Source organism: Ranitomeya imitator, chromosome 1, assembly GCF_032444005.1.
Source record: "Ranitomeya imitator isolate aRanImi1 chromosome 1, aRanImi1.pri, whole genome shotgun sequence".
In the NCBI taxonomy this organism is placed as follows: Eukaryota; Metazoa; Chordata; class Amphibia; order Anura; family Dendrobatidae; genus Ranitomeya; species Ranitomeya imitator.
The window spans coordinates 1,161,146,521-1,161,162,314 of record NC_091282.1 but is presented as its reverse complement, the minus strand read 5'-3'; positions in this window follow the sequence as shown (position 1 = coordinate 1,161,162,314).

Sequence of the window (15,794 nt, the reverse complement as noted above, 5' to 3'; positions counted from 1 at the left end):
TAAGAGGGACAAAATTAATTAGTACTCCACGTTTATTGAAGGGGTTATTTCCGTTTTGAATAGATTGATTATCATATCTCTCATTTGTAAATTCTGAGTTAGCAGAGCAGGGAATTCTATTCTGGATCCGCATCTCTTTGTCGAAATCTGCTACCAAAGTTCATGTCTTTCTGTCCTGCATTACACAGCTATCTATTGATCTGAACAATCACAGTGTTTTGCTAAATCTGTCCTGTGATGGCACTGCGGGAAAACTGAAATATTACTTTACAATTTGTCCAAGTAGGGGGACAAATTGTGATTAGCTGATTATCAGCAGGAGATTATCACTAGAGGACTAATAATTTCGGACTAGAGGACTAATAAACCTGCTGCTGCCATGTTCTTGAGATCTGTATTACCCCACCCCCACCACTGATTAGCAGCTTTCTGCCTATGCACAGTGTTCAAGAAAGCAGCCAATCAGTGGTGTGGGTGGGGTTTTACATAGCTCAGCATTCCGAGAGCTGGTAGATCTGCAGCAGATAAAGTGATTTTTAAAAAATACACCAAGCAGGCCAGTAAGTGACACATCACTAGAATCAGGGCCTCTGCCTCTACATCGTGCTGCTCTCTGATAGGTAGCAAGAATCTGGTGACTGATTCAGTTTAATAAATTAAAAACAAAACAACAACAACAAAAAAACTATTAAATTAGTCACATGCTCTAGTTCTGTTAAACAAGCCCTGCCATTATTAGATTTATAATCACATAGTATGGCATAGTATCTATAACTATATGTTATAGATAAGGTTCCATCGATCACAGAATTTAATTCTTACACAACAAGGGACATCTATTCCATCTGAAAGAATAACGGCAGGGGCATGTGTGAAAACGGCAGGGGCATGTGTGAAATCGGTAGTATAAAACAGAGAAATAGAGACTCAAGGGAGCAACTCACCAGTAAGGTTGTACAAATAGCAAGCATAGCCTGCATAGGGCTTAAAGAATGGTAAGATGTGGCCGCCGCTCCACCTGCTGAACCTTACCAAGTCAGGCACGGAACTTGAGAAAAAAAGGGAACATGTGATGTTTGCGGGTGCTGCGGAGTCCAGAGGAAACAGAGTGAGCAGGAGATTAGAAAGAAGAGAATTTTATTGACAACGCGTTTTGGACTCATTCATCAGGAAAAAATCTATTCCATCTGGACCCAGTGACTTTTCTTGTAGCATCTAAATTATTTGCTCATTTTTGGATTGGGCAGATGACTTTCACTGTTAGTAAATTGAACTATATGTACGGCCGTGTGGCACAAGGACCCATAAGAAGAAATACTGTATAAACGATGGTTTTACAGTGTCACAAAATGCAATGGATAAGACAGGATTATAGCAATAGACAAAAATTCATCGAACAATATCTTGATGGAAACCTATAAGAAAAAGGAAAAAGTTGCTCAACTCTTTTCTTTTTTCCAATTTCTCCCCATTATCTTTAGTCACGCAGACATCCTGCTCGACCCTCTTATCTTGTAGAACAGGTGTGACTCAATCTCGGATCTGACCAAGTACAAAGCGAAAAGCGGAAAAACTCTAAAAATAAAGTTGAAAATAAATGAATACATAAATGGAAAGGCAAGTCCGAGAAAAATTCTGAAATCGGTATTACTCAGTGTGTTGTAGACACAGAGAACAAAGGACTCTACAGAAGAAATGAAGCGTAGCTATGAACGGAGACAGAATGCAAGCGTGTGACTGATTATTCAAATGGCCCCATGATTAATTCATTTTGTATTGATGCAAATAATCCTAACAGAGACCTCTGAGAGCTAATGTATTTTCTGTACTGAGGTTTCCTATTGATCTCTTCAAATGGTAGAGGAAAGCTATTTTCATAATATTAATAAAAGGATTACAAAATCAGGTCACATAGATGGGGAAGGCTGACTCGGCAGAAACACAGCTTGCACGGCACAGAATGCAAAAATTAATTCACTTCTGCAAAACTGAAGCAAAAGCTACTTCTTGCTGACTTTCTATTGGCGTCACGCTGGGCTAATAGAGACCCCTATGTGGCGAAAGCTTGCACATTTGTCGTGTGAATGTCATATAATCACAACCACTCCTACATTATACAACGCCTGCATTCACTGAGTAGATCGGAGTTGAAGCAAACAATTCTCAATCCATCGCAGTTTTACAGTTTTACAAATGTGAGAAGATATGGAGGCAAAGTAAAACGCCTGCAAATGCCAAATTATCAGGTTCATTGTCAGTAAACTTGTTTGAGTCTTAATCAAATACTTTTTGTTTTTCTTAACACGTAGGAGAACATTAACTGATACCATCTTAATTCTTGACAGCGTGAAAGTAGACTAAATCCAACAAATTTATTACAGTGACTCATGCTGGGTGATATACAGTTATTTGGTACAATCTGTCCCGCAGCTTTTCTTGCAGCTTGTAGATGTGTTTTTAAAAGCATTCTTTCAATTTTTTTGGGTGGTGTTTTGTTCTCACATTTATGGATGTTTATTTTTTTCCTGTAGAGAATCTCACGAGAAAAAGCTTAAAGGGAAGCTGTCATGTCCCCAAAGGCTATAAACCTGGAAAGGGTTACTGAAAGCATGGCTGCTATGAGAAATAAACTTTATGTTAGGTGTTGAGTTCCCGCCACTGCACTCCATGTCCACTGCAGTCTCCCATTCTCCTCCAGCAGCAGTGGAGCCTGCTCAGCGGAGACGTTGGTCCCAGCGTCTGGCTCAAGCTGATACTGAGCGCTTAGTTACTTCTGCCTTTCCAGGCTCTGCCTTTGTAGCCAGCACTGATAAGCAGTGAGCAGTCATTTTTGGGACTAAGTCCTGCTTTCCCCATGCTGAGCACGCCCACGGGATGACCTCCCATTAGAGGTCGGGGATCACATGGTCAGGTCCTGTTGCGACTCCTATTGGACCATCTGGAAGGTCCCGAAGCGCTACTACTATAAAAGTATAAACCAGTTATTGTGTGTGTGTGGATGTATGCCTGTTCTGGTGAAAGCTCCGAATCATTCCCATCCCTAGAGTTGTTGACTGCTCGCGAATGTTGGAGCTGCCTAGCGCAAGTTAGTGCCATCCAGCACAAGGCACAATCTCACAGCGTCCATTAGCAGCGTTAGCCAGTGCGGCACCATGTGCAACCAGTGCACTTTCCAGTCCCTAGTTAGGGCGGTTAGTAGTGTTCGCCAGAGCGGCGCTGCGCGCACCCAGTGCACTAAATCTATTTAGTTTCATTTTTTCCCTGACACCACTGTAGCGGTGTTGAGCGCAAGAGCTCTAGAGGAACTCACCCTGAGTCTTGGGGCAGAGTTCTGTGACTCCTTGCTTGCGCTCTCTGTGCGGTATCACAGCCCTGTGACGAAACAGGGTTCACTTCCTTCATACCGGGTGAAGCTAACCAGTGTGTGTCTTCTCTTAATACCGCCATATAGTCCGTCATTAACGAGCAGCAGGTGTCTTCTGCACGGTGGACCTCGGACTGCGAACGCATCTTATATTGCCTCTAATTAATATTTGGTGCGTTCCATCAGTCCTAAAACTTTATTCCTCCCAGGAGCAACTTTCAGTCATAGTAGCGATCACGAGGTGTTCTCAGTCATTGCTCACAGTACTGCTCGCTATTCAGTGGCTGTAAGCATACCTCGACACTTTGATTTACAGGTCGCTCTGCACAGATGTGCTACAGACAGAGCTGTCATCAAAGTGCTCAGGCATGCCACCAGCTGCCACTCACTATGTGACACTCATGTTGAAAGCAGGCAGCTCCCAGAGAGAAAAGTTGATTTTCTCCAGACAGCTGTGCTTTCTTTGAGGCATTCAACACTATTGTAACAAGAATAACCTGCATATTAACGCTATACCAGGTTAATAGCATTTGCGGACACAACAGGTTCCCTTTTAAAAAAAATACTATGCTTACAGCTTGGTACATTTGTAAAAAAAAAATTAAAATGCACAAACACAGCAACAGCAAAAAGAGCTGGCAGAAATCCCAAGTATAAAACAGTACATCTGGGCTACAGATTTTTATGTGCCACCATTTATGAACTTTACACTAATTGCCGTAATTGTTTTGTATTATTTTAGCTAAAACTTCTGTCTGACCTAATTTTATACCTCTAGGATCCTACTAGTGGATTTTACACCTCATTCACACATTCGTGTTTAAATACGTACATGAAAAAAATGGTATCGATGTCAACAGCATTTGGGGTCAGTGTCTCATGAGTATATGGTCAGTGTCATCAGTGTTCACAGATAAATAAATTACAGAGCTTCTCCTATACTTAGCAATAGAGATGAGCGACCTTTACTTTTATAGGATCGGGTCGGGTTTCACGAAACCCGACTTTTTCAAAAGTCGGGTCGAGTGAAATCGGCCGATCTTATAAAAAAGTCGGGGTCGGGGTCGGCCGAAACCTGAAACCCAATGCAGTGCATTGGGTTTCCATGGTTCCCAGGGTCTGAAGGAACGGAAACTCTCCTTCAGGCCCTGCGATCCATATTTTAGTGTAAAATAAAGAATTAAAATATAAAATATCGCAATACTTACCCTCTGACGCGCCCTGGTACTAACCGGGAACCTTCCTTCCTTAGAATCGGCCTTTCAGGACCTTGTGGTGACGTCGCGGTGACGTCGCGGCTTGTGATTGGCCGCGCGGCCGCCCATGTGACCGCTCGCGCAACCAATCACAAGCCGCGACGTCACCGCGACGTCACCGAAGGTCCTGGAAGGGCTGATTCTTAGGAAGGAAGGCTGCCGGAAAGAAGCAGGGCACATCCGAGGGTGAGCACCACACTAAATTTACCAACGTAAAGACAGGAGCCTTTCTGTTTTTTTGCGGTTAGCTCCTGTTTTGGCTTGGTCACTAGCTACCAATAGACCTCTTTCCCTTTCAATCTTAATTACACCTGAAAATAGAATTATTCTTACCGTTAATTCGGTTTCTAGGAACCTTCCACGATGGCATATGGAGGTTGTCTCTTTGCCCTAATGGGGAACAGGAAACACAGAGAGGTTAAAAGGACCTCCCACCTCCCACTCGCCAGTGACTTACAACTGAAACCATAGCACCGGTTTACCTTCTGAATCCCAGAATTAATCCAGGAAATATAGAGGGTGGGAAATTAGCGCCGTCGTGGAAGGTTCCTAGAAACCGAATTAACGGTAAGAATAATTCTATTTTCTCTAGTCACCTTCCACGACGGCATATGGAGGAATACCAACCAATTTGGCACTAGGGAGGGACAACGGCCTGAAGAACTTTGCGGCTGAAGACTAAATCCTTATTGGATAGTACATCCAATCTATAATGTTTGAAGAAGGTATGGAGTGAGGACCACGTAGCTGCCCTGCAGATCTGCTCCGGAGATGCGCATGCTCTCTTTGCCCAGGAAACCGACGTAGATCTGGTTGAGTGGGCCTTGATTCCTACCAGAGGTAGTTTATTTTGAGCAAGGTAAGATTCTGTTATGGCTCTTTTAATCCATGTAGCAATGGTACTCTTGGCTACCTTCCTCCCCTTATTTTGTCCTGAGGAATGGACGAAAAGATTATGATCAATTCTAAGATCACGTGTTTGATCCAAGTAATGTAGCAGAATACGCCGAACATCAAGAGTGTTAAATCTCCTTTCTTCCGAGTTTGCAGGTTTATTGCAAAAGGTTGGTAAGACGATTTCTTGAGAACGATGAAAATCAGAGACCACTTTTGGAAGGAAAGAAGGATCAAGTCAGAGTACTATTGAGTCTTCTCTAACCAGTAGATAAGGTTCTCTTATTGACAAGGCCTGTAACTCACCCACTCTTCTGGCTGAAGTTATAGCTATCAAAAAAACAGTTTTGTAAGCAAGATTTTGTGGGGAACAGGTAGACAGAGGTTCAAAGGGTGGACCTGTAAGACCTTGGAGTACAACATTAAGATCCCATGGAGGAACAATGACTTGTTTCCTAGGGTTTATTCTAATTGCTGAGGTCATGAATCTTTTGATCCAACGATGGCCTGCTAAATCTTGATCAAAGATAGAACTGGGCGCAGAAACCTGGACCTTCAGAGTACTGGGTTTCAGACCAATCTCCAAGCCTTTTTGTAAAAAATCTAATATCTTAGGTATATCTGGCCTGAGAGGGTCTGGAGGGTTAAGCAGACAAAAAGATGAAAACTTTTTCCAGATTTTATTGTAAATGGCGTTTGTTACAGGTTTTCTGGATTTTTGTAGCGTAGCTATGACAGAGTTTGATAACCCCTTTGCTTTCAATACCTGGGCTTCAGAAACCACGCCGCCAAATTCCACTTCTGAGGGTCTGAGTGGAGAACTGGCCCCTGAGAGAGGAGATTGTGTTTCATCGGTAACATTATCGGTCCGTCCACCTGTAGTTGTATGATCAGGTTGAACCAACTTCTCTTGGGCCAAAATGGAGCAACCAAAATGGTTGGGGTCCCTTCCATCCGTATTTTCCGTAGCACCTTTGCAAGGATCGGGATTGGTGGAAATGCGTAGGCCAGATGAAAATGCCAATCTTGAACTAAAGCATCTACTGCTCTGGGATTTCCTCTTGGATCCAAGGAGAAATATGTTTCGACTTTTGCATTTTGGTGAGAGGCAAAGAGGTCGACCTCCGGGAGACCTTATTTGCTTACCAGAAAGTTGAATGTTTGACGATCCAGGCTCCATTCGCCCGGGTGAATATCCTGGCGGCTCAGATAATCTGCCTGAGTATTGGCAGTACCTTTTAGGTGAGTTGCTGTCAGGGACAGTAAGTGTTTTTTGGCCCAGGCAAAAATTTGAGCAGATACCAGTTTTAGGCTGGCGAATTTTGTACTGCCCTGGTGTTTGATATGGGCCAACGTGGTCATGTTGTCCGAGTATATCAGGACATGTTGCCCAGAAATCTGATGATTTGCTGCCAAGAGAGCTTCTTCCACAGCTTTGAGTTCTCGAACATTTGACGATCTCTCTCTGATTGACTGGTCCCAAAGACCCTGATAAGGAACCTGATTTATCATGGCTCCCCAGCCTCTCTTGCTGGCATCTGTTTTGATCGTGGTTATTGGGAACTGAATCCAACTCACACCCCTGAGAAGGTTCTTGGATTTTATCCACCATTAAGGAGGCTTTCACCCGACTTGGTGTGTGAATCCTTTTGGTTAGAGAGCCGGGACGACCATCCCAATTGTCCAGAATGTGGGTTTGAAGAATTCTTGAGTGTGCTTGAGCCCAAGCAACCGACTGAATGCAGGCTGTCATGGAGCCTAAGGAGCGACACCCCTCCCGGAGTGTAGGAGATCTCATCTGTGATTGTCTGGAAGAAAGGACATTTGTTTTGGCGAGTCCAGAACCACTATTAAAAACTTCCTGGTTTTTGAGGGTTGAAGCTGAGATTTCTTTATATTCGGAATCCAACCCAGAGACTTCAATATCTCTAATGTAGCTGACACATGGGATATCAGGGTTATCTCGGTGGGAGCTACTATCAGCAGATCGTCCAGATAAGGCACTATACAGACCCCTTGTCTCCGGATAAATGACACCGCCTCTGCCATTACTTTGGAGAACACCCTCGGAGCCGATGAAATGCCGAAGGGAAGGACTCCAAACTGATAGTGCTCCACTTGACGACTCCCCTGTATCGCAAACCTGAGATATTTTCTGTGTCTCGGGTGAATAGGAATGTGAAAATATGCGTCCTTTAGGTCAATGGTTGCCATAAAGGAGTGTTGATCTATTAAAGGAATGGCTGATTTTACAGACTCCATCTTGAACCTTCGATATTTCACATGCTGATTCAGACCCTTTAAATTTATAATTATACGGACTTCCCCAGATGGTTTGGGTACCAGGAATAAGCGGGAATAATGTCCCAGACCCCATTCCGATTGTGGAACTGGGGAGATCACGTTTGATCTTAGAAGATCTTTGAGACCCAATGATAATAAATTGTGATCTTTTGCTGAAAGGGTAGTAATCTTTAGACCCTGAGGGGGGGGGGGAAATTAACTCGATCAATAGGCCCTCTTTGATAACATTGAGGACCCAGTGGGAACTGGTGATGTTTTCCCACTGATCCACATATTTTGAGAGTCTTCCCCCCACCGGGTCGGAGTCATTGTTTATCCTGTTGGAATGGCTGCTGCTGCTGCTGTTGTTGAGAGACAAAGATGTTTTTCCCTCTACCTTTTGCATAGCTCTACCTGCTGGTTTTGCCTTTACCTCTCGGTTGAGAGGGCTGAGACAGTGGGCCACAACAAAACGTTTTTTCGGTTGTTTTTGCTTTGGGAGCGCTTTTTTCTTGTCCGTAGCTTTGTCGAGAATGTCGTCTAAAGCTGGACCAAAGACATAGTCTCCTTTAAGCCCTTCCCGACCCATGATGCCACGTAGGCGTCATGAAAGTCGGTGCCAATCCGACCCATGACGCCTATGTGGCGTCATGGAAAGATCGCGTCCCTGCAGGCCGGGTGAAAGGGTTAACTCCCATTTCACCCGATCTGCAGGGACAGGGGGAGTGGTAGTTTAGCCCAGGGGGGGTGGCTTCACCCCCTCGTGGCTACGATTGCTCTGATTGGCTGTTGAAAGTGAAACTGCCAATCAGAGCGATTTGTAATATTTCACCTATTATAACGGGTGAAATATTACAATCCAGCCATGGCCGATGCTGAAATATCATCGGCCATGGCTGGAAATACTAGTGTGCCCCCACCCCACCCCACTGATCGCCCCCCCAGCCCTCCGATCTGGCCAGTACACTGCTCCGGCTCCCCTCCGTCCAGTGCTCCGCTCCCCCCCGTGCTCTTGTCCGCTCCCCCCGTGCTCCAATCACCCCCCCGTGCTCCAATCACCCCCCCTGCACACCGATCCACCCCCCCGGTGCTCCGTTCCACCCCCCGTGCTCCGTTCCAGCCCCCCCGTGCTCCGTTCCACGCCCCCCGTGCTCCGTTCCACCCCTCCCGCACTCCGATTCCCCCCCCCCGTGCTCCGATCCCCCCCCCCCGTGGTCCCCCCCCACCCCATCATACTTACCGATCCAGCCGGGGTCCCGTCCGTCTTCTCCCTGGGCGCCGCCATCTTCCAAAATGGCCGGGCGCATGCGCAGTGCGCCCGCCGAATCTGCCGGCCGGCAGATTCGTTCCAAAGTGCATTTTGATCACTGAGATAGATTATATCTCAGTGATCAAAATAAAAAAAATAATAAATGACCCCCCCCCTTTGTCACCCCCATAGGTAGGGACAATAAAAAAATAAAGAAATTTTTTTTTTCCACTAATGTTAGAATAGGGTTAGGGTTAGGGGTAGGGTTAGGGGTAGGGTTAGGGGTAGGGTTAGGGCTAGGGGTAGGGGTAGGGGTAGGGTTAGGGGTAGGGTTAGGTGAAGGGGTAGGGGTAGGGGTAGGGTTAGGGCTAGGGTTAGGGGTAGGGGTAGGGTTAGGGCTAGGGTTAGGGCTAGGGTTAGGGTTTCGGTATGTGCACACGTATTCTGGTCCTCTGCGGATTTTTCCGCTGCGGATTTGATAAATCCACAGTGCTAAACCGCTGCGGATTTATGGCGGATTTTTCTGCGCATTTCACTGCGGTTTTACAACTGCGATTTTCTATTTGAGCAGTTGTAAAACCGCTGCGGAATCCGCACAAAGAAGTGACATGCTGCAGAATGTAAACCGCTGCGTTTCCGTGCAGTTTTTCCGCAGCATGGGCACAGCGATTTTTGTTTCCCGTAGGTTTACATTGAACTGTAAACTCATGGGAAACTGCTGCGGATCCGCAGCGTTTTCCGCAGCGTGTGCACATACCTTTAGAATTAGGCTATGTGCACACGGTGCGGATTTGGCTGCGGATCCGCAGCAGTGTTCAATCAGGTTTACAGTACCATGTAAACATATGAAAAACCAAATCCGCTGTGCCCATGGTGCGGAAAATACCGCGCGGAAACGCTGCGTTGTATTTTCCGCAGCATGTCAATTCTTTGTGCGGATTCCGCAGCGTTTTACACCTGTTCCTCAATAGGAATCCGCGGGTGAAATCCGCACAAAAAACACTGGAAATCCGCGGAAAATCCGCAGGTAAAACGCAGTGCCTTTTACCCGCGGATTTTTCAAAAATGGTGCGAAAATATCTCACACGAATCCGCAACGTGGGCACATAGCCTTAGGGTTAGGGTTGGAATTAGGGTTGTGGTTATGGTTAGGGGTGTGTTGGGGTTAGGGTTGTGGTTAGCTGTGTGTTGCGGTTAGGGTTGTGTTTAGGGTTATGGCTACAGTTGGGATTAGGGTTAGGGGTGTGTTGGGGTTAGTGTTGGAGGTAGAATTGAGGGGTTACCACTGTTTAGGCACATCAGGGGTCTCCAAACGCAACATGGCGCCACCATTGATTCCAGCCAATCTCGTATTCAAAAAGTCAAATGGTGCTCCCTCACTTCCGAGCCCTGACGTGTGCCCAAACAGTGGTTTACCCCCACATATGGAGTACCAGCATACTCAGGACAAACTGCGCAACAATTACTGGGGTCCAATTTCTCCTGTTACCCTTGTGAATCAAAAAAAATGCTTGCTAAAACATAATTTTTGAGGAAAGAAAAATGATTTTTTATTTTCACGGCTCTGCGTTGTAAACGTCTGTGAAGCACTTGGGGGTTCAAAGTGCTCACCACATATCTAGATAAGTTCCTTGGGGGGTCTAATTTCTAAAATGGGGTCACTTGTGGGGGTTTCTACTGTTTAGGCACACCAGGGGCTCTGCAAACGCAACGTGACACCCGCAGACCATTCCATCAAAGTCTGCATTTCAAAAGTCACTACTTCCCTTCTGAGCCCCGACGTGTGCCCAAACAGTGGTTTACCCCCACTCATGGGGTATCAGCGTACTCAGGAGAAACTGGACAACAACTTTTAGGGTCCAATTTCTCCTGTAACCCTTGGGAAAATAAAAAATTCTGGGCTAAATAATTATTTTTGAGGAAAGAAAACGTATTTATTATTTTCACGGCTCTGCATTATAAACTTCTATGAAGCACTTGGGGGTTCAAAGTGCTCACCACACATCTAGATAAGTTCCTTTCGGGGTCTAGTTTCCAAAATGGGGTCACTTGTGGGGGGTTTCTACTGTTTAGGCACATCAGGGGCTCTGCAAACGCAACGTGACGCCCGCAGAGCATTCCATCAAAGTCTGCATTTCAAAACGTCACTACTTCAATTCCAAGCCCCGGCATGTGCCCAAACAGTAGTTTACCCCCACATATGGGGTATCACCGTACTCAGGAGAAACTGGACAACAAATATTGGGGTCAAATTTCTCCTGTTACCCTTGGGAAAATTAAAAAATTCTGGGCTAAATAATTATTTTTGAGGAAAGAAAACGTATTTATTATTTTCACGGCTCTGCATTATAAACTTCTATGAAGCACTTGGGGGTTCAAAGTGCTCACCACACATCTAGGTAAGTTCCTTTGGGGGTCTAGTTTCCAAAATGGGGTCACTTGTGGGGGGTTTCTACTGTTAAGCCACATCAGGGGCTCTGCAAACGCAACGTGACGCCCACAGAGCATTCCATCAAAGTCTGCATTTCAAAACGTCACTACTTCACTTCCGAGCCCCGGCATGTGCCCAAACAGTGATTTACCCCCACATATGGGGTATCATCGTACTCAGGAGAAACTGGACAACAACTTTTGGGGTCAAATTTCTCCTGTTACCCTTGGGAAAATAAAAAATTGCAGGCTAAAAGATCATTTTTGAGAAAATAATTTTTTTTTTTTTTCATGGCTCTGCGTTATAAACTTTTGTGAAGCACTTGGGGGTTCAAAGTCCTCACCACACATCTAGATTAGTTCCTTTGGGGGTCTAGTTTCCAAAATGGTGTCATTTCTGGGGGATCTCCAATGTTTAGGCACACAGGGGCTCTCCAAACGTGACATGGTGTCCGCTAATGATTGGAGCTAATTTTCCATTTAAAAAGCCAAATGGCGTGCCATCCCTTCCGAGCCCTGCCGTGCGCCCAAACAGTGGTTTACCCCCACATATGGGGTATCTGCGTACTCAGGACAAACAGGACAACAATATTTGGGGTCCAATTTCTCCTATTATCCTTGGCAAAATAGGAAATTCCAGGCTAAAAAATCATTTTTGAGGAAAGAAAAATTATTTTTTATTTTCATGGCTCTGCGTTATAAACTTCTGTGAAGCACCTGGGGGTTTAAAGTGCTCAATATGCATCTAGATAAGTTCCTTGGGGGGTCTAGTTTCCAAAATGGGGTCACTTGTGGGGGAGCTCCAATGTTTAGGCACACAGGGGCTCTCCAAACGCGACATGGTGTCCGCTAACAATTGGAGCTAATTTTCCATTCAAAAAGTCAAATGGCGCGCCTTCCCTTCCGAGCCCTGCCGAGTGCCCAAACAGTGGTTTACCCCCACATATGAGGTATCGACGTACTCGGGAGAAATTGCCCAACAAATTTTATGATCCATTTTACCCTACTGCCCATGTGAAAATGAAAAAATTGAGGCGAAAATAATTTTTTTGTGAAAAAAAAGTACTTTTTCATTTTTACAGATCAATTTGTGAAGCACCTGAGGGTTGAAAGTGCTCACTAGGCATCTAAATAAGTTCCTTGGGGGGTCTAGTTTCCAAAATGGGGTCACTTGTGGGGGAGCGCCAATGTTTAGGCACACAGGAGCTCTCCAAACGCGACATGGTGTCCGCTAACGATGGAAATAATTTTTCATTCAAAAAGTCAAATGGCGCTCCTTCCCTTCCGAGCCTTACCATGTGCCCAAACAGTGGTTTACCCCCACATGTGAGGTATTGGTGTACTCAGGAGAAATTGCCCAACACATTTTAGGATCCATTTTATCCTGTTGCCCATGTGAAAATGAAAAAATTGAGGCTAAAAGAATTTTTTTGTGAAAAAAAAGTACTTTTTTATTTTTACGGATTAATTTGTGAAGCACCTGGGGGTTCAAAGTGCTCACTATGCATCTAGATAAGTTCCTTGGGGCGTCTAGTTTCCAAAACGGGGTCACTTGTGGGGGAGCTCCAATTTTTAGGCACAAGGGGGCTCTCCAAACGTGACATGGTGTCCGCTAAAGAGTGGAGCCAATTTTTGATTCAAAAAGTCAAATGGCGCTCCTTCCCTTCCAAGCCCTGCCGTGCGCCCAAACAGTGGTTTACCCCCACATATGAGGTATCAGCGTACTCAGGACAAATTGGACAACAACTTTCGTGGTTCAGTTTCTCCTTTTACCATTGGGAAAATAAAAAAATTGTTGCTAAAAGATAATTTTTGTGACTAAAAAGTTAAATGTTCATTTTTTCCTTCCATGTTGCTTCTGCTGCTGTGAAGCACCTGAAGGGTTAATAAACTTCTTGAATGTGGTTTTGAGTACCTTGAGGGGTGCAGTTTTTAGAATGGTGTCACTTTTGGGTATTTTCAGCCATATAGACCCCTCAAACTGACTTCAAATGTGAGGTGGTCCCTAAAAAAAATGGTTTTGTAAATTTCGTTGTAAAAATGACAAATCGCTGGTCAAATTTTAACCCTTATAACTTCCTAACAAAAAAAAATTTTGTTTCCAAAATTGTGCTGATGTAAAGTAAACATGTGGGAAATGTTATTTATTAACTATTTTGTGTCACATATCTCTCTGGTTTAACAGAATAAAAATTCAAAATGTGAAAATTGCGAAATTTTCAAAATTTTCGCCAAATTTCCGTTTTTGTCACAAATAAACGCAGAATTTATTGACCTAAATTTACCACTAACATGAAGCCCAATATGTCACGAAAAAACAGTCTCAGAACCGCTAGGATCCGTTGAAGCGTTCCTGAGTTATTACCTCATAAAGGGACACTGGTCAGAATTGCAAAAAACGGCAAGGTCTTTAAGGTCAAAATAGGCTGGGTCATGAAGGGGTTAAAGGGAATGGCACACACTTTAGCCTTAGAGGTGATATCACCACTCCATAATTTAAGCCAGAGGGCCCTCCTGGCAGAGTTGGAAAGCACTAAAGATCTGGCGGCAATCCTGACGGATTCCAGAGAAGCATCTGCCAGAAACCCAGTAGCTTTATGTAGTATAGGCAGTGAATCCAACATCTCACCTCTAGATGTACCTTGAGATATGTGAGATTCTAATTTTTCTAGCCAGGAGAGGGCCCTAGCCACACAGGTAGATGCGATATTAGCCTTGAGGACAGACGTAGAAGTTTCCCAAGACTTCTTTAGGAGACTCTCAATCTTCCTGTCCATAGGATCTTTTAATTGTGAAGAATCCTCAAAAGGGAGTGCCGTTCTTTTGGCAACCCTGGCCACCTGCACATCAACCTTGGGAATGTCAAGTTTGACAAAATCACCTTCTAGAGGAAATCTATGTTTCATCTCTGAAGACATATTAACCCCTCTGTGACCTTAGACGTACTATCCCGTCGAGGTGCCCTGGGCTTATCTGACCCTGGACGGGATAGTATGTCATAGCGATCGGCAGCGCTCATGGGGGAAGCGCGGCCGATCGCGGCCGGGTGTCAGCTGCTTATCGCAGCTGACATCCGGCACTATGTGCCAGGAGTGGTCACGGACCGCCCCCGGCACATTAACCCCTGGCACACCGCAATCAAACATGATCGCGATGTGCCGGCGGTGCAGGGAAGCACCGCGCAGGGAGGGGGCTCCCTGTGGGCTTCCCTGAGCCCCCTGCAGCAACGCGATGTGATCGCGTTGCTGCGGGGGTCTTACCTCCCTCCCTCCCTGCTCGAGCCCCGGATCCAAGATGGCCGCGGATCCGGGTCCTGCAGGGAGGGAGGTGGCTTCACAGAGCCTGCTCAGAGCAGGCACTGTGAAGGCTGCAGCACTCTGAGACAGATCAGTGATCTGACAGAGTGCTGTGCAAACTGTCAGATCACTGATCTGTGATGTCCCCCCCGGGACAAAGTAAAAAAGTTAAAAACATTTTTTCCAAATGTGTAAAAAAAAATAAAAAAAAATATTCCAAAATATACATTTCTTCATCTAAATAAAAAAAAAAAACCAATAAAAGTACACATATTTAGTATCGCCACGTCCGTAACGACCCGACCTATAAAACTGTCCCACTAGTTAACCCCTTCAGTAAACACCGAAAGAAAAAAAAAAAAAACGAGGCAAAAAACAACGCTTTATTATCATACCGCCGAACAAAAAGTGGAATAACACGCGATCAAAAGGACAGATATAAATATCCATGGTACCGCTGAAAACGTCATATTGTCCCACAAAAAACGAGCCACCATACAGCATCATCAGCAAAAAATAAAAAAGTTATAGTCCTGAGAATAAAGCGATGCAAAAATAATTATTTTTTCTGTAAAATAGTTTTTATCGTATAAAAGCGCCAAACCATAAAAAAATGATATAAATGAGGTGTCGCTGTAATCGTACTGACCCGAAGAATAAAACTGCTTTATCAATTTTACCAAACGCGGAACAGTATAAACGCCTCCCCCAATAGAAATTCATGAATAGCTGGTTTTTGTACATTCTTCCGCACAAAAATCGGAATAAAAAGCGATCAAAAAATGTCACGTGCCCGAAAATGTTTTCAATAAAAACGTCAACTCGTCCCGCAAAAAAAAAAAACCTCACATGACTCTGTGGACCAAAATATGGAAAAATTATAGCTCTCAAAATGTGGTATTGCAAAAAATATTTTTTGCAATAAAAAGCGTCTTTCAGTGTGTGACGGCTGCCAATCATAAAAATCCGCTAAAAAACTCGCTATAAATGTAAATCAAACCCCCCTTCATCACCCCCTTAGT